This window comes from Macrotis lagotis, chromosome 4 (assembly GCF_037893015.1).
Source record: "Macrotis lagotis isolate mMagLag1 chromosome 4, bilby.v1.9.chrom.fasta, whole genome shotgun sequence".
Classification (NCBI taxonomy): Eukaryota; Metazoa; Chordata; class Mammalia; order Peramelemorphia; family Peramelidae; genus Macrotis; species Macrotis lagotis.
In genome coordinates this window covers 223,334,510-223,352,692 of record NC_133661.1, presented here as the reverse complement: position 1 = coordinate 223,352,692, position 18,183 = coordinate 223,334,510, and the positions used below count along the sequence as shown (strand labels likewise).

General features: G+C 37.2%; 1 protein-coding gene across 2 annotated transcripts in view; it reads left to right on the top strand.

Moving 5' to 3' along the window:
• Positions 1–18,183, top strand: part of ITPK1 (inositol-tetrakisphosphate 1-kinase) — a 359,936-nt gene that overhangs the window by 90,619 nt on the left and 251,134 nt on the right. The gene's annotated exons all lie outside the window — the stretch shown is intronic.

Genomic DNA, 18,183 nt, shown 5'->3' with positions numbered 1-18,183 from the left:
TAGATGATATCCTGGTAGTGAGTAGCACAGAGACCTTTGTATAGGAGGCTAATGGGATTGTTTTGCAGTAGACATTGCTTTTTGATCCTGATTTTTCTCCAAAATTTCTTCTCTTGCACTTAAAACTGTTTCGGCTAGATGTGTAGTGAACTGTCATACTGGATATGGTGGAGAGTCCCTGAGTTCAGAATCTCAGCTCTATTATTTGGCAGGTACTTCTCATTTCTGGGATTGTAAAATGATTTCTTAGACCTTAATACAATTTTAGGTTTCTGTTTCTTGTTATTTAGAGGAGGACAAGGAAGGGAGGGACAAATCTCCAGAACATTGGCACGAACCACTGTTCCCTTCATGAATAATGATATTTTTGCTGTTTTCTGTGGCTCAAGGGATTTTGTAAAATGATGTTTTCCTTTGCTTTTGGAAAACCAGGAAACTTTCATCTTTATCATCATCATCATCATCATCATCAATCATCATCAATAGAATTTATTTAGTCCTTTAAGTTTTATACAGTATTTTGCAAATAATCATATTTGGTCTTCAGCAACCCCTGGGAAGTAGGTTGCTATTATTATCCCCATTTTACAGTTGTGGAAACTGAGACAGATACAGTTAAATGAATTTCCCAAAGTCATACAGCTAATTAATATCTGAAGCAGGATTTGAACTTGGGTGTTTGTGATTCCATGTCTAACCTTCTTCATCATAATAGCACATTTGTTATTCTTTTTTTTAGTTTGTTTTTTATCTTTGCAAGGCATAGGGTTAAGTGACTTGCCAAGGACATACAGCTAAGTAAGTATTAAGTATCTGAGGCTGGATTTGAGCTCAGGTTCTCCTGATTCCAGGGCCTATCCACTTGGCCACCTAGCTGTCCCACTCATTGGTTATTCAGTAAAAATTTGAGAGCCTGTTATGTATTAGCTGATTTTACAATGACATTGGAATATTTTGTGTGTAATTAATTAGGAGAACATTCCTGTGTCCTAGGCACTGGGGGGTATCTGGCTGGTTGGTTTCCCTCCTCAGGCTTTTTCACTTTAGTCTACTCTCCTTTCAGCTATCCCTTTGATCTCTTCTTTTTTTTCTTGCAAGGCAGTGGAGTTAAGTGACTGGCCTAAGGTCACACAGCTAGGTAATTATTAAGTGTCTGAGGTTGAATTTGAACTCAGGTTCTCCTGACTTCAGGACTGGTGCTCTATCCACTGTGCCACCTAGCTGCCCTACCCCTTGATCTTTTTAAACTGCAAGTCTGACTATCCCCTTTACAGGTTAGTACCAGCAACTCTATTTTATCCTTGGGCACAAATCCTCTTTTTAGCTTTTAAAGTCCTTTATAAAAATTGGTTGCCTTTTACCTTCCCCATCTTACACCTCTCTTTTTTCCATATATACTCTCCAAGGTAGTGATACTGGCTCCCTTCTATTTCCCCATATTCAATCCTTCATCTCAGAACCTAGTGTTTTTATCTATACTCTGAACTCTCCCTCCTCATCTCTGTCCTCTAGCTTCCCAGGAGTCCTTCAGTCTCAAAAATCCCATCTTCTGCAGGAAACCTTTCCTTCTTAATCTTAGAGCCTTGCCTTGGAGGCTTCCCAGTTTATCCACTATATGATCTCTTGTTAGGGTTTTTCAGGGAGGACTAACCCCTCCATTGTGAAGGCTTGTTGTTCCTCAGGTGTGAAGTCCAGTCTTTCATGTTCCTTGTTTTATATTTCATGAGAACCTGCCTTTTGTTCTCTGTGCAATCACATCTTCACTTTAAATTTTATATTTTTGGGTACACTTAAATATTTGCAAATAGTGACTCTAAAGTGCCTGTACCCTAGCAGCCTAATGGAACCATTTCTTTGCACATATGATCAAGATGATAGAAGTCCATCTATATACATATCAGGACCTATGTTGTATGTTTTTATAATTTCAGTGTTGGAAGTTTGTTTTCCTGGAGGACCTTTTTTATAGTACTTGCACAAGATGTTCCACTTTTTACTCAAACATTGATATGTTTTTACCCAAATTGTATCATGGTGATGTGGTGATTTCTAGTAAGAGTCAAAAAACCTGAATGTGATTTGTAGTATAGTAAAAAGAACACTATACTGGGATCAAGAAGATGTGATTTTGAATCCTGACCACCATTTATTAACTATTTCCCTGGCTAAGTCATACCCATTTTCTCCATCTATAAAATAAGTAAAAAGAGTTATTATACTGTTTGTCTCACAATATTGTTGTGAAGGAAGTGCTTTGTAAACTTCAGGGTATGGAAGACATGTGATCTGTTCTTATTAAATGTGGAGGGGTCTTTGGCAGTCATATAGAGCAACCCTTTCAGGAGGGATAAATGTCCTTGTGATACAGTGGAAAGAATGCAGGATATCTGGACTCCCAGGACTTGGGTCTAATTCCTCCTAACTCATAGTTATTGAGTATTTTCTCATTAACTCTGTTAATAAAATTTTCCCCCCTAATTCCTATTCTAAAGATGGGGAAACTGAGACTCGGTGAATTGATCTGTCTTGGGACACAGCTTATAGGTGATATAAGATTTCAAGAACAGGATATTTAGGAAGGCACATTTTTGGAAATTGTCCAACTTATTTAACTGAAGGAAATGACCTGCTCAAGAGTGCACAGCTCATGAATGGGTGTTTCCAGTTTGGGAGCTAGAATTGTATAGGGGTGTTATAAATATGGAAGTTACTGTTTGTGGATGAGTCAAGAAGGAGAGTGGTCACTGAAACACTTGGGCTTCTATCTGCAGAATTCCATCCTTGGTTTGTTTTGGTAGCAAGGCTCAGATGCTGCAGTGAGACATCAGTCCTTCAGATTTCGTTGAGTCTAATTTGTGAATTCTTTGGGCTTGATATGACATTTACTTTCATGCTGTCTTTGGGCCTCAGGGTAGAAATGAAATAGTGAATGGTGTTGACTTTCTTGAACTATTATAGAGGTGAGTGACTAGTTGTAATGGGTGAGACATCTTAAGGTACAGTAAGCCAAAAAAATAGTAGTAGTAGTAGTAGTAGTAGTAGTAGTAGTAGTAGTAGTAATAGAAACATCTGAAATAGTAATGACAATGACTTAAGGCAGTTCTCAACATTTTTTTGTTGTGAGAGTCCTTTCAACAACAATAAAAAGTGTTTTGCACCCCCAGGGTAATTTAATATAATACTCATTTTTTTTAAGGGTTTTGCAAGGCAATGGGTTAAGTGGCTTGCCCGAGGCCACACAGCTAGGTAATTATTAAGTGTCTGAGGATGAATTTGAACCCAGGTACTCCAGACTCCAGGGCCAGTGCTCTATCCACTGCCCCACCTAGCTGCCCCATAATACTCATTCTTTACAATTATTTATGACTTAAGGCACCATTAAATAATTTTAGCCTGAACCCATTGGACCACTTTATTGAACTCTAAATGGAAACCTTTGTCTTAGAGTCTTAACGATTCTTTATGTTCATGATACTGCTTAATTCCTGGATCATTATGCTTATGAACTATGTGATCTCTGGTCTTTAGTCCCCCCCCCCCCCTTAAAATGGGAATAATAGTATTCACTTTTTGATGCTTGTCATTTGGGGAATGGCTGGAATGGCTGAACAAGTTGTGTTATGATTTTGTGTGATGCTATTGTACTATAGGAAATGATAAGTAGGATGCTCTCAGAAAAACCTAGAAGGACTTAATTGAATTGATTCAAAGTGGTATGAGCAGAACCAGAACATTGTACACAATAACAGCAATAGTATACAAGGATCAACTGTGAATTTTCTTAGCAATACAGTAATCTAAGTTTCAAAGGACTCAAAATTGAAAAATGCTATCTGCCTCCTGAGAAAGCTGACAGAATCTGAGGCAGATTGAAACATCTATTTTTGACTATTTTTATTGTTTTTTCTTTTATCTGTATTTTCTTTTGCAACATGGCAAACATGAAAGTATGTTTTGTATAATTGCGCATATACACTCTTCTCTATCAAATTGCTTGTCTTTTCAAGGAATAGGAGAAGTGATAAAGGGAAGGAAAGATTCTGGAACTCAAGATTTTTTAAAAAAATGTTAAAAATTTTTGTTTGTATATAATTGAGAAAAAATATAGTACTCACCCATCTAAAGTCACAAGATTGTTATGAAAAGGGGGGGCGGCTAAGTGGCGTAGTGGATAAAGCACCGGCCCTGGAGTCAGGAGTACCTGGGTTCAAATCCGATCTCAGTCACTTAATAATCACCTAGCTGTGTGGCCTTGGGCAAGCCACTTAACCCTGTTTATCTTACAAAAACCTAAAAAAAAAAGATTGTTATGAAAATCTAGGACTTTGAGCTGGAAGTGACCTTGTACATCATATCTTCCAATCTCTTACACATGGGGGAAATTTAGTTCCAGAGAGATTATCTATTAAAATCAAAGTCCCTTTTATGGTGTTCCATTTTTATTGATCTTGTAGCATTTAATACTGTTGAATAGCTATATTTCCTGGATACTGTCTAGAAAGTTACACTGACTCCTGCTGTTTTTTCATTATTCTCTCAGCTAAATTGCATAGTGTATAGAACTCTAGGTCTGGAGTCAGGAAGACCTGCTAATAGATCAAATCAGATCTCAGAAGCTTAATAGCTGTGTGACCCTAAGCAAATCCATTATAAAGACAAAAAACCCCCCCTCTATTGTCTGTTTCCTTATCTTTGAAATAGGGATAGTAATCTCAATCATCTAATGAGGTTGTTGAAAGAATCAAATGAGATCGAGTTTGTAAAGTGCCAAGCACATATAATGGCACTATATAAATGTTAGCTATTATTTTTCAAATATTTTCTTTCTAACTTTGACTCCTGGGCTGTTCTCTCTAAGGGTCACACAAACTTTTTTTTTTTTTTTAGGTTTTTTGCAAGGCAAATGGGGTTAAGTGGCTTGCCCAAGGCCACACAGCTAGGTGATTATTAAGTGACTGAGACCGGATTTGAACCCAGGTACTTCTGACTCCAAGGCCGGTGCTTTATCCACTGTGCCACCTAGCCTCCCCTACACATAATTTTTTAACTGCAAAATTCCATGACCTTTTATTAGCCCTCATTTTCTTTGATTTCTATATCTTCTTCCCCTTCCCTCCATCTTCCTGCAGACTTTTCCTTGACTTCTCTGACATTGCTCTCTCCAAGTTCTTCTCCAAATTTGTGATTATCCCTCAGAGTTTTATTTAGTGCCTTCTTCACTCTCTCCCTTGGTAGATGTTCAAGTATTTCAATGCCATGGATTTCTAAACTTATATCCAGCTCTAATTTCACTCTTGAACTCTCCTTTCCTTTGTTATAAACTGGCTGATGGATCTTTCTACCTAAAGCCTTCATTGGCTTTTTAGACTCAGTCTAATTAATTATTTATCCCTAGACATTGTTTCCCCCTGCCTCAAAATTCTTCTGAAGTATTGATATCCTCCAAGTCACTCAGGTTTGTCACTTTAAAGTTGGTTTGGACTTTTACTACCCTGTAAATATTTAAGTTGTGCCAGTTCTGTCTCTACGATATTTCTTGCATGTCCCTTCCTATTCCAAATACTTAAAATTGAAAAATGCTATCTGCCTCTTGAGAAAACTGATGGAATCTGAGGCAGATTGAAACATATTTTTGACTATTTTTTGTTTTTTTCTTTTATTTGAATTTTCTTTTGCAACGTGGCTAATATGAAAATATATCTTAGGGTCTTCAGTCAAGTAAGTAAAGAAGTTTCACATGACAATGGTAGTTCTGAAAGGGAGCTCAGAACCATAAAACTCAGCCAAGTTCATCACCTCTAGTTAGACAATTGTAATAGCCTTTTAATTGGTTGCATTGCTACTGAGCTTTCCCTTTTCTAAATTTACCTACCACACAATTGCCAAAATAATCTTTGAAAGGCAAAGGGCCCATTATATAACTAATTCCCATATTCACTCCTTATTTCTACCTCTGACATGTCTTCAAGGTTTAGTTTAGGTGCTACCTTCTCTGTAAAGCTTTTCCTGACACCATCCTTCTCCTCCATATTTGTATTACCTGCCTTGTATTTCCTTTGTATTACCTTTGATTGGTAGGGTGACATTGTGTTTTGGTGTTGTTTCTCCCTTGTTTTGTCTGGTGTCTTGAACAGCCTAGGTGTTTAATAAGTGTTGGATTAGATTTAATTCCAGGTCTTTTGAGTGTGATTCCAGTTTTTATTTTATCCTGACATTGAATCTCATTAATTCATATTGGTTGACTGCCTTATTTTAGGAATCCATGAATAGCAGCGAATTTATAAGTAGAATGGGATAGTTGAACCTTGAGGCAACCTTCCAGCTCAGACTTGGCTGTGTTTTATGGTTCTGAGCTCCCTTTCAGATCCACCATTGTCATGTGAAACTTCTTTACTTACTTGACTGAAGACCCCAAGTTTCTTACTTTCCCCTAGCTTTGAACTGTGCTGCTCTGCCCCTCCCAACTTCTTTACCTCCCTCAAAATAAAGGGAGGATCCCAAAGCAAAAGCAACAAAACACCAGCAACCTAAACAAACTGAGGTTTCGTTATTTGGAAAATCTTTGATGCATACTTTGGCATAGATTTTTATTTTTAATTGTGGGAGGCATTTGGAGAATGGTAATGAAGTTTTATTTTTTCCTCTTAAAATTATTGTAATTAGAGCTGAAAAGGACCTTAGAAAGTACTTTAATGACTTCTCTTTTTCTCCACTCCCATTTTTGCTGATGGAAGGAATGGAGGTTTAGGGAGAGAATTTGATGGGACTTGCAACCCTAAATCCAGAGTTCTTCCTGCTGTATTATAAGCTGTTTTCTGTGCTGTGGGATGGAATTTCAATTTCTTTGACATTAGTTACAAATCATTTCTTCTTGCTAAAGCTTATGTCATTTATTTAGTTAGTGCAGGGTTCATAATCTGGGAGTACAGGGATTTAAAAAAATTCTGATAATTTTATTTCATTATTCTTTGTAGTCTTATGTATTTTATGTTTTAAAAACATTCTGAGATAGACTCTATAAGACTTCACCTTTTTGCCAAAGCAATTTGTGGGAAAAAAAACGGAAAAGAAAAAGAACCCAAACTGATTATTGTGTTTAAAATTAAAATAAAAAACTAACAAACATCCACCAAACATTGGGGGACTCATCTGTTTGCAAGGTGTTCATTCATTCTGAGTCAGTTCTTAGTTAAGTTCCTGGTACATAACAAGCACTTAATAAAAATTAATTGACCAAACTCATTTAAATTTTTTTAAATCTAAAAACTCACCAGTGGTAGTGAATGAAGATTCCTTTGGTTTTACTTGGGAGAGCTAAATGGTATCATTAATATGTGATGTAATTGAGACTGACTTTAAAGGATATATTATGCATAAACCTGTGAAGCCCTTATCCTGAGAGTAGTAATCCAGTAGTTTGTTTTTTTTTTTAATGCAGCATGGAGGACATCTCTGTACCAAACTAAGTGAACTCATCCTGTCCCCATGAACTCCAGTTCTTGAATGCAAGTTCTTAGTTCATTTTTTCCCCATTTTAGTTTTTTTTGTTGATTTCTTTCAAACTTCATTTGGATTTGAATGTCTTTGACCCCTGGAGCTTTGGGAAATTAAATCGTTTACTCAGATCATCTAAAGTTTGGTGTTTTTTACTATTCCTTAGCCAGTCTAGGAGAGCTAGGTAACAAACTACAGGCTGACCCCTAAGAACAGGATGGCTGTCATATCTTTTTTATCAATATTTTCTGATGGAAGTTTGGACTGTGACATTTTCTAAATGCTCTTATCTAGACAGTTCTAGAATTTTTAACTAAATTATTAGGGCTTTGAGTTCTTCAGTACTTGCCATTCTAAACTGTCGACTTCTCTACACTCTACCTCCCCCCAGTTTTCAGTGAACTCACATCTGTGTGGTAGGATCATAATAAATCATATGATTTACTGGAATACATATATACCTAAGGGACCAGAATTCCCAGGGGAGATCTTGAACTGATTGCAGTGAGACTGAAATGATTCTGGGCATCCTTGAATCCTTTTTTTTTTTGAAGTTTTTTTCACATTCCTTTATATAGCTTTACTGATATTGATGTCTTTCTTCTTTTGGGGATAGATTTGTTTTATACAAACAGGCAAAAGTTATTCAGGGACAGGTATTTTGGAATAAACAAGAGGCTGAGTTAGTTGCCTTCCCTTTCTTTCCCTCTCTTCCACCAAAGCATTATATGAAATAGTGTAAGATGAATTGCTTTTTGCTTGCAAATCCTGCCCAGGATCCCCTCCCTTAGTGTAGTGGTCCAGGAATCTTTCTTGACTATCACTTCTGGATATGGCTGTCCACTGCAGTGTTAGATGGGAAATCTGGAGGTTTAGATGAACTACGAAAGAAGCCTGGGAAATTTACTTCCTTCTAGGCCCCAGAAGCTTAAAAAGGAAATGATCTCTGGGAGCTTAGTCAGCTCTACTGATATTTTTCTGCATGTTAAAAACTGGTGGAGCTCCTGGGTATGAAGTTAGAACCTGTGCTCCTTCAGGACTTGAATCAGGTTTGATTAAAGGAAATAGGAAGACTTGATCCCTGTCATCAAGTATCTGAAATGCTGTTAGAAGGCTATGGAAGAGAACCTGTGGGTGAGGGTTTCAGGAAGACTGATTTCCAGGTAGTGAGGCATAATTTCCCAAAATTTCAAGCTATGGAGAATAGAAATGCAAGTTAACACATTCACCATCACTAGAGGTGTTCAATAAAGAAGTTTGGGCATTGTTTTAAAGATGCTTCAGTTCTTGGATGAACTAGACCTTTGAGATCTTCTCTAAAGATGAAATTCTTAGACAAATCCTAGTGGTCAACCAGTTCAATATTTTCCTAATGAAGAAACTCATCTTACACCTATCAGATTGGCCAAGATGAGAAAATGGGAAAATGATCAAAGTGATCAACCTTGTTTGGAGAGGAATGCATTGTTGGTGGAGTTGTGAAAGGATCCAACCTTTCTGGAGAGCTATATGGAACTATGCCCAAAGAACAATAAAACTGTTCATACCCTTTGACCCAGCAATTCTAATTCTGGGTCTATGTCCAGAAGAAATTAAAAAAATGGGAAAAGTCCTACATGTTCCAAAATATTCATAGTAGCTCTTTTTGTAGTAGCAAAGAATTGGAAGTTGAGGGGTTGCCCATCAATTAGGGATTGATTGAACAAGTTATTATATATGAATGCTATGGATTACTACTGTTATATAAGAAACCACAAATGGTCAGGTTCTAGAGAGGCATAGAATGACTCATGGGATCTGATGGTGTTTGAAAGGGAGTAGAGCCAAGAGAACAATGTATATATATCAATAACATTATGAGATGAACAATCTTGATGGAAGAAGCTCCCCTCAACAGTCCAGAGAGCTAGGACAACTGTATTTGATTAATTATGTACTATATTATCCCCAACCAGAGGAAAAAAACAAAACAAAGCACAAAAAAAACCCCCAATCCTTCAGAATCCGATGAACACTTTATAGAAATTATCTCTTATGTATTTTTTCCCCTTGATCCTGATTTCTCATATCGAAAGGTACTAATTTGAAAACATGTTTATCTAAATATGTATGTACAATGTTAACCTCACTGTTTGCTGCTGAGGGGAGGAGAGGTGGAAAGAGAGGGTGGAAGGAAATTTTGTAACTCAAAAATATACATGTGCATATTGATGAAAATAAATAACTTTTTTTTAAAAAAGAAATTCATGAGAGGTTAAGTGTTTTGTATTGAGGTTACATAGGAAGTGACAGTTAAGATTTGAACCCAGTTCTGCTTAATTTAAATCTTCCACTCTGTCTACTAGGAAGATTTGGAGCAGGCACTCCTTGATAGTTTCCCTCAAGGAGAGGCATGGAACTCAGCAGCTCCATCCTGATTGACCATGGATTTTATTTGATCCTTTCTCCTTTGTTTTGTCCTTGATTCCCAATACCTGAGAATGTGAAGCAGAGCCTTATGACAAATTCCACTGAAGGTTGGAGTATAATGTGATATGAGGGCTTATGTAATCTGGCTGCTCTGGGCATCAGTGACAGCAGTTGCTGAGACATAGGGATTTATAGGGCTATAAAGATTTAACTGTCTTAATACTTGGCTCCTTATGGACTCCAATCACCCTGGTATTCATTTGACTTGAAGTTAGGGTTAGGGATATTTCTCTATTGTTGTATTGTTACATTCCAAAATATATATTCCATTGTCAGAACCCTGAAGGGCAGCAACCAGTATTATATAAATATGTAAATAATTGTTTTGCTCAAGAAGTTATCTGTTGAATTTAGAAAATGTTCTTTTAGGCAGTATGAATTATTTAACAGATTCTAATCTATCCAGTGCCCTCAAAACAATCTTTAATGAAAGAGAGGACAGGATAGGATATTTTTATATTAAGTCTCTGTGGTGTCCTGATTATGATGGTCTTGGAGGTAGCTGGGATGTGAGAACAAAGAATATTAGAGCCCAGAAGCCTCTTTATTTTCAGATGAGGAAACAGGCCTAGAGATGAAATGATTTAAGCCCACAAGCTAATATGAGGCAAGGCAGATATATTTGTTGTATCCATGTCTTCTGACTCCAAAGTCATTTGGAAGAAGAAGTACTTTGGAGCAAGAAGGACCTGGGCTTGCATCCTGACTCAGCCAATTAAGAATCAGATGATGAACTGTAGTAAAATTGAGTTTATGTCTGTCCATTGCACTTTCCTTCCCAGGAAAATGGGGATAGTTCTTGCTTTGCTTACTTTAAAGAGTTGTTGTAACGATCAGTTCTGAGTTATCTATCAACAATAACATCTGGAGAATATTACCATCCAGAAGGTCTCCTCCAAATACATTTAATGAGCATGTTTTCCTTAATAAAGTTATCTCTTTTGTTGCATCTTTAAGTAATCTTTTGTGTGTGTGTGTGTGTTTAAATCATATACAAAGGAGACACCTTATTCATGCTAGGCATATAAGACAAATCCTCCAACATTTTCTACCTTTCTGGGAATTTGTATTTTACTGAGGGTGGTAATGGAGAAGCAATATGTACACAGGAAATTAGACACAATATATTCCATGTAGATACAAAGTATTATTGGAGAAGTGTTATTTTGTTATCCTTCATCAAATGATTTTAAAATTATTTTATTTTTCAGTTAACAAAATCAATTTTCTCTGGTTCCCCCATCCCCCTTGTCAGGAGGTGGGTTGCATGTTTTATCATTGGTTGTCTGAAGACACTGTCACTTAGCATTATGTGATCAGAGTTCCTTAATTTTTCCAAGCTGTTTGTTTCTACAATTCTTTTTGTTGTTTAAATTGTTCTTTTTTTTTTTTTACTATTCATCACTTCATATGTGTCTTCCTACATTTCTCTGAAGCTGTCTATCTCTTTTATGATTTCCTAGACAGTTGTATTCCATGATGGGTCATATACTGTAATTTGTTCAGTTCACAGTTGATAGACACCCTTTAGATTCCAGTTCTTTATAATTACAAAAAGAGCTGCTATATTTTGGTATATCCTCTTTCTTTGAAGCAGTGTTATCTTTTATTTTCTATACCATTTAGTCATAAAGATGTAGTGAGTTGTAGAACATCATTTACAAAAAGTCTGACTTCTTTCCTTTGTATGTCTTCTTCAGGGTATTTCAATATATTTTATAGGGATGGGAAAACAGACCAATGGGGCTAGTAGTCATTGGTAGTCTATTTTTTGGAGTGGTAGTGGTCATGATAGCCATGTACCTTTTTTCCTTAAAACCTTCACCACTATGTTGCCTCTCAAACAGATCTGCTCTTTATATACAAAAGCTAGCTATTCTTCTCTTTTTTGGGGGGAAGGATTAGGACATTTTACTATTTTACCATCATCAAAGATGGGGTTAGTCTAGATGTGGTGGCTCCACCATATTTAATGGGGGGAAATTTTTAAAGAAACTTTTATAAATCTTTTCCTTTTTTTCCTTAGTTGACTTCTTCAGTTTTCTTTTTAAATGGCATTGAGATGATTGTTTGTCTACTTGCCAAACTGTTTGTAAACTTGTTTTCCCTTCCATTGCTTCTTGATATTTATGAGGTGATAACTGCTCTTAATCTTCCATTTTGCTCCATATTTTAAAGCAGTGATGCCCTGATTGCTTTATCTCTCTGTTTGGTAAGTATATGAAGTATTTGTTGAGGCGATTTCTAGATTCTGCTTGCTGTGGCAATAGATTTAGATTATATTTCTTTAGAAAATGGTGATAGTATGTAAGGAAGTGGTGATAATTGGTGACAATGTCTATTCTTTTTTTCAATTTCCCATTTTTGGCATCAGTAGCTTGTATCCTATAACTTCTCCTTTTTATGCTTTGAATCAGCTACCTTATTCAATTTCTAAAATAATTTCAAAGTGCTGAAATGGTTAATTCACTTATCAGACTGTAGCAGAAACTTAAGCAAAGGAAGGAAATCAAAAATAAATTCAAGATTTTTCAGAATTATAATTCTCTGTTAGCATCACTAAGACACTCGTTGCTTTTGTTTGTTTGTTTGTTTAGGTTTTTGCAAGGCAGTGGGGTTAAGTGACTTGCCCAAAGTCACACACCTAGGTAATTATTAAGTATCTGAGACTGGATTTGAAATCAGGTCCTCCTGACTCCAGGGTGGGTACTCTATCCACTGCACCACCTAGTTGCCCTTTTAAGGGGTATATAGTTAGAAATGGTCAACCTTCCTGGGGTTCAGGTTCTTTTTTTGGTAGTAGTTGAAGTATACTTTATTCTGGCATCAAAACCTCCCCACTCAATTCTGAAGTAGGCAAGCTGCTTTTGTCAAATGCTTCCTTCACAACAATCCTGAGATATACAGAGTTGCAAGTATTGTTGTCTCCATTTTACAGAAGAAGTTGACTCTCAGAGAGCTTAAGTGACTTTGCCAAGATGACAAACCTAATTTGTTTTAGAGGCAGGACTTGAATCAGGTCTTCCTAATTCAGAACTGCTTTTTGTCCACCATGCCATTATTGTTTTCCCATTTTACAGATGAAGAAACTGATGCTTGTGGAAAAGTGAAGTGATTTATTTATGATCTCACCAGTGATCATTTACTGACTGGGGACTCAAAAAAACACTTTGACTGTAAGTCTAGGGGGCTTCCTCAATGAAATGGCCTCTATTCATAGGACAAGATTACTATTCCCTAAGTATTCAAATATGTTGGATTTTAGAGGAAGTTTGCTGAAAGCCCTCTGTTAACAGGAGGGAGAGGCTTCTGGAATTATGGGGCCTTTCAAATTCCCTCTTGGCTAAGGGAACTTTATGACAAATGCTTGTAAACATTCTAAGCCATGATGAACTGCAGCTGTCTGCAATCTGGTTCTCAGTCTGTCAGTGGCTGTGTAGGAGCTATGGAAATTTTTTCAGAATTTCCCAGATGATGAATCCTCTGGCCTGACTGAAATGCTTGCATCTTGTGTTCTATCTTACTGGTTGCAATAATTGTAGGCTTTGGGGGAGTCACTGATACTTGTTGGGCACCCTCCCTAAATCTGTTAATGATTTTGTTTCCCCTAAATTGATAGTTTATATAATTTCCCATTTTAGAGAAGGAGTACTCAAGGTAAGAAGAACTGAAAATGACCTTTCTGGAGGCCAGTTCTGGAGCTAAGATGACTGCCCACAACAAAATGCTGTCTTCCCCCTGGCACCTCTTGATTCAAACCACTGGTGATCCCTCCCTTCATGTTCAGTCTTTACAATAGAAATAAGGATAAAAGATCCAAAATATATTAGGGAATATATATGTTCTGTAGGCTGCTTATAATTGCTAAGCGATAATATCATTCTTCCTTATTGTAATACTGAATGAATTAAAAATTATCCTGTGGAGCAGTGCTAAGGATGAGAGAAGTATGACAACTTAAATGAAAGACCTTAGACTCCATCAGTCCTAGTTTCCTCATTTTTCAGGTAAGGAGACTTGAAACCTAAAGGTATAAAACCTTTGATCGAAGACATAAAGTTTGTGGCAGAGCTGAGTCTTGAACCAAGGATTTTTGATTTCTGCTCCAGTATTCCAGGAGATTATTCCATTCTTTATTATTCTCTATTCTAAGTGTTTTCTTTGATTTATGACCCTAAATTAACATAGCTGTACTTAGCCTATTCGATTTGACATTGGATTTGAAGATGTTGGTTGCCTTGGATCATTGCCAACCAAAACATTATTGAGTGCCTGCTGTGCGCCTAATAGTGAGTATGATAACACTCTAGACCCTTTTCATCAAGTACTTTCCAGTTAAGGTGGGGAGATAACTTTCATAACTTGATAGAACTCTTGAACTAGAAAAAAAATCCTAATGCTTATTCTGAGTCCAGTGGAAAGAACACTAGATTTAGAGAGAGGATCTGGGATTGAATCTTGGTTCTTCTGTTTATTACCTTGAGCAAATGGACTTTCTTTCTTTGGGTCTTTCTCATTTGTAAAACAAAGAGGGTGCAATAAGGGGAACTATAAATATGTTTTCCACCTCAATAATTTCATTTAAGTGTAGGCACTATACCAGATATTGGAGTTACAAAGACAAAATGAAACTGTCCCTACTCTCAAGGAACTTAATTCTATAAGAGGAGACAATATGTACATATGTATTTATGTATCTTTATGATCTTTGATCTAATATAAGAAATTTCTGTAACTTTCTTCTCTTCACCCCAATTTCCTAACCTCCATCATTGTCGTTTATCTGGGAAGCCCTGAAGTTTGAAGGCATGTTAAGACTAACATTATATTCATTTAAGGCATGTTAAGACTAACATTATAGTTCATTTAATCTAATCCCTTCATTTTGCAAATGAGAAAATAGATTCAATTTCCTATTCTACCTCATTGATATTTATCTGAGATAAGATTAAAATTCCATCTTATCCAACACTTTCATTTTACAAATGAGTCATTTGCTTGCCCATATTCATACAATCTAGTTAGCAGAGCCAGTACAATATTCTTTCAATGATAACCACAATTAGTAAGTGGGTAGTACATGGTTTGAAAGGTAGGAAGTGTTAATTATTTATTTGAGTGACCGCACTCTTAAATGTGAGAGCATAAAATATATAGAAGACCTTTTCTCTTGCTGCTGAGACTCAGTAGTTTGTATTAGGATTTACTAAGAGGTCAGAGACATACCACACCCTTGTAAATGAAGTGTAGCACAGGCTTTGTGGGATGTCTGCATGTTCCTACATAGGCTCTTTTCAAATACAGTCTCAACCTCCTTTTCTTCCTACACCCCGCCTTGTACTCTCTGTTCAGGCAGGGGCACAGATTGACTGTCCTCAGTCTGACTCACCCTCTCTTGCCCTTAAGTGTTTATGCATGTCCCTCCTGAAATAGGCATCTCCTTGCCCAATAATTCCCTACCCTTGACTTAATCCTGCTGTGACAGCACAGTGGAGTGGGTGCCACTGGACTAGAGTTGGAAGATCTGTCATAGACAAACTTAATCTCTGGCACCACTTAGGATGAGTCACTTTACTCTTTGACCCTCACATTTTCTCATAATGAAAAAGGGCTGAATTGTCCTACCTTGGGAGCTAGTAAGATCTTGGTTAGTGGAGGTCTTCAATTAGACTTCATATGTCTTCTTGTCTGAGATGTCTGTGGTTCAGACTCTTAGTTCTTTTTTTCATTCTCTTCTCTTCTCTTCTCTTCTCTTCTCTTCTCTTCTCTTCTCTTCTCTTCTCTTCTCTTCTCTTCTCTTCTCTTCTCTCTCTGACTCTCTCTCTGTCTCTCTTCCTCCCTCCCCTCCTCCCTTATCATCTTCCTCATTTCTTCCCCTTTCCCCCCCTCTCTTTCTCTCTTTTTCCTTCTTCCCTTCTATGAAGTAGGAAGAAGTACCCAGGAGCCCAGGCAGCTCCAATCTCATGTTGTCACCTGAACAGCATGCTGTTGGCCTACCCCTGAGTGGATGCCTCTGAACTGTGTAAACTCTGACAGTGGGATAAAGTAGATGACATGGATACCTCCAGGAGATCTTTCAAAGCAAACTAATAGTGCTACAGATCTAAAATGCTGAGGTTCACTCCATCCCCTGGGAAGATGTGAAGGGGGAGATAACTCTTGGACATCTTGGGCATAGTGGGTTCTTTGGCCAGTGAGATACTTCTCTAGGAATATAGGAAATAAGGTGCAATTTGAAAAGGAATCTTGACTACAGGAAACAGGGTGATTCTTAATGAATTCTTTTGACAAAAAATGCTTTTTATGAATATTTGAAGAGAACAAGCTTGACTTTTTTTCAAGTACTCTAAAGCAAATACTGTAAAGATGATGTATCTTTGTTTTAAAATGAGGGTTCCGCTGGGCTGATGTTATCCTATTTTATTGTTTCCAGTCAGAAGAACGGGTTAGGATGAGGTTGGTAGGAAAAGTCCAGAACGTTGTCAGTTATAGTAACTTGTGTCTCTCCTCTATATTCCCCTTCCCTCCAGCCCTCACATTATAAGATACCTTATTTTTCAGAAAATGCTCAGATTAGTCTAATCCTAACCTGTCTCCTGACCTGTAGTTTTGCATCTCTACCTGCCTGTTGGGCATACTTAATTTAATGTGTGATAGATGTTTTAAACTCAACATGTCCAAAAAAAAGGAACTTACTATTTTGCCCTTAAACCTTTTTCCTGTCTTCCTAATTTCCCTATTACTGTAAAGGGTGTCCTGATCCATCTAGACACATAGGCTTGCTGGTTAGATACCCTCCTTGACTTTTCAGTCTCTCATCCCTTCATCTAATTTGTTGCCCAGTCCTGTTGTTCCTACCTTTGTAACTTTTTTTTTTTTATAAATATCACCTGCTCTCCTCTAATACTACCACTACCTGGGTGCAGGGCCTCAACTCCTCATGTCTGGACTACTGCAGTAGCCTGCTTGGTGGGTCTGCCTACCTCCAGCTCTCCAGTCCTTCCTCCACTTTGGCATCAAATTGTCTGATCATGTTGCCTATTCAGCCCCTGTAACTCACTATTGCCTCCAGGATCAAATGTCAGATCATTTTTGCTTTTAAAACCTGTTTACTTTTAAAACCTGTCAGCTGATCCTTTCCTACCTTCCTCTGGTACTCAGTGACTCATTGACACTGGCCTTCTTGCTGTTCCTTGCATATGGTACTGCTCTCTCCTGCTTTGGCATTTTTTCTGACTGTGTTGTGCTTGGAACGCTCCCCCTCATCTGCCTTTGAGCTTCCCTGGCTTCCTTCAAGTTTCAGCTATACTTCTACTTTCTGAATGAAACCTTGTCTTAGTGCCTTTCCTTCAAGACTGCCCCAGTTTATCTTGTATATATCTTTTTTTGTTCAGATTTGTGTGCATGTCTTTTCCCCTTAGACTGAGCTCCTGGAGAGCAGGAAATAACTGCCTTTCTTTGGATCTATCATGTTTAGCATAGTGCTTCATAAAACTTGTGTACCAGCTGAAGTCTTTTAAAATCTGTATGAAGTCTATTCTCCTTGGAGAGATAGCAGAAGAAAATAAGAGTTTATCTTTTATTGTTGTCCCTTCTACCTTGTATAGTACCTTCTTGGATTTTCTTCCTTTCCCAGCTTCCTCACATAGTGTATGATAGGAAATGAGGGTTGGAAAAGATTGCATGTTATCTTTTACTGTGTATACCAGAGGGTTGTGAAGAAAGGAGTTTTGTCAATCACAAAATGCCAAAGGAATGGATCCAGCTATCTTTATTACTAATGTTATTATAACATGATAACATGCCAGAGTCTTATTATATTTCTCTGTGGTGTGAAGATGACTGTAGATTCAATAGTGATGATAGTGGTGGTGAGTAAATCATTTTCAGAGCATGTATTATGTGTTGGCACTGGGCTTTGTACTTATAAAAATCTCATTTGATCTTTATAACCTTCTTGGGTGTATAATATCTCCATTTTACAACTGGGGCAAACAAGTTAAATGACTTTCCTAAGGTCACTTAGTAGAGGTCTGTGACTGGATTTGAATTCAGTTTCCTAATTCCAGATCCAATACTATTTCCACCATACTATTGAGCTTCTTGACGTTATAATTCTTGAAGTAGAGTGTAAGTTAGAAAGACTTTAAGAATGGGTCTGGTGATAGAATATATTTCCTGAGGTCTAGAAATTGAGCTAAATTCAGAGAGGCTCTCAAT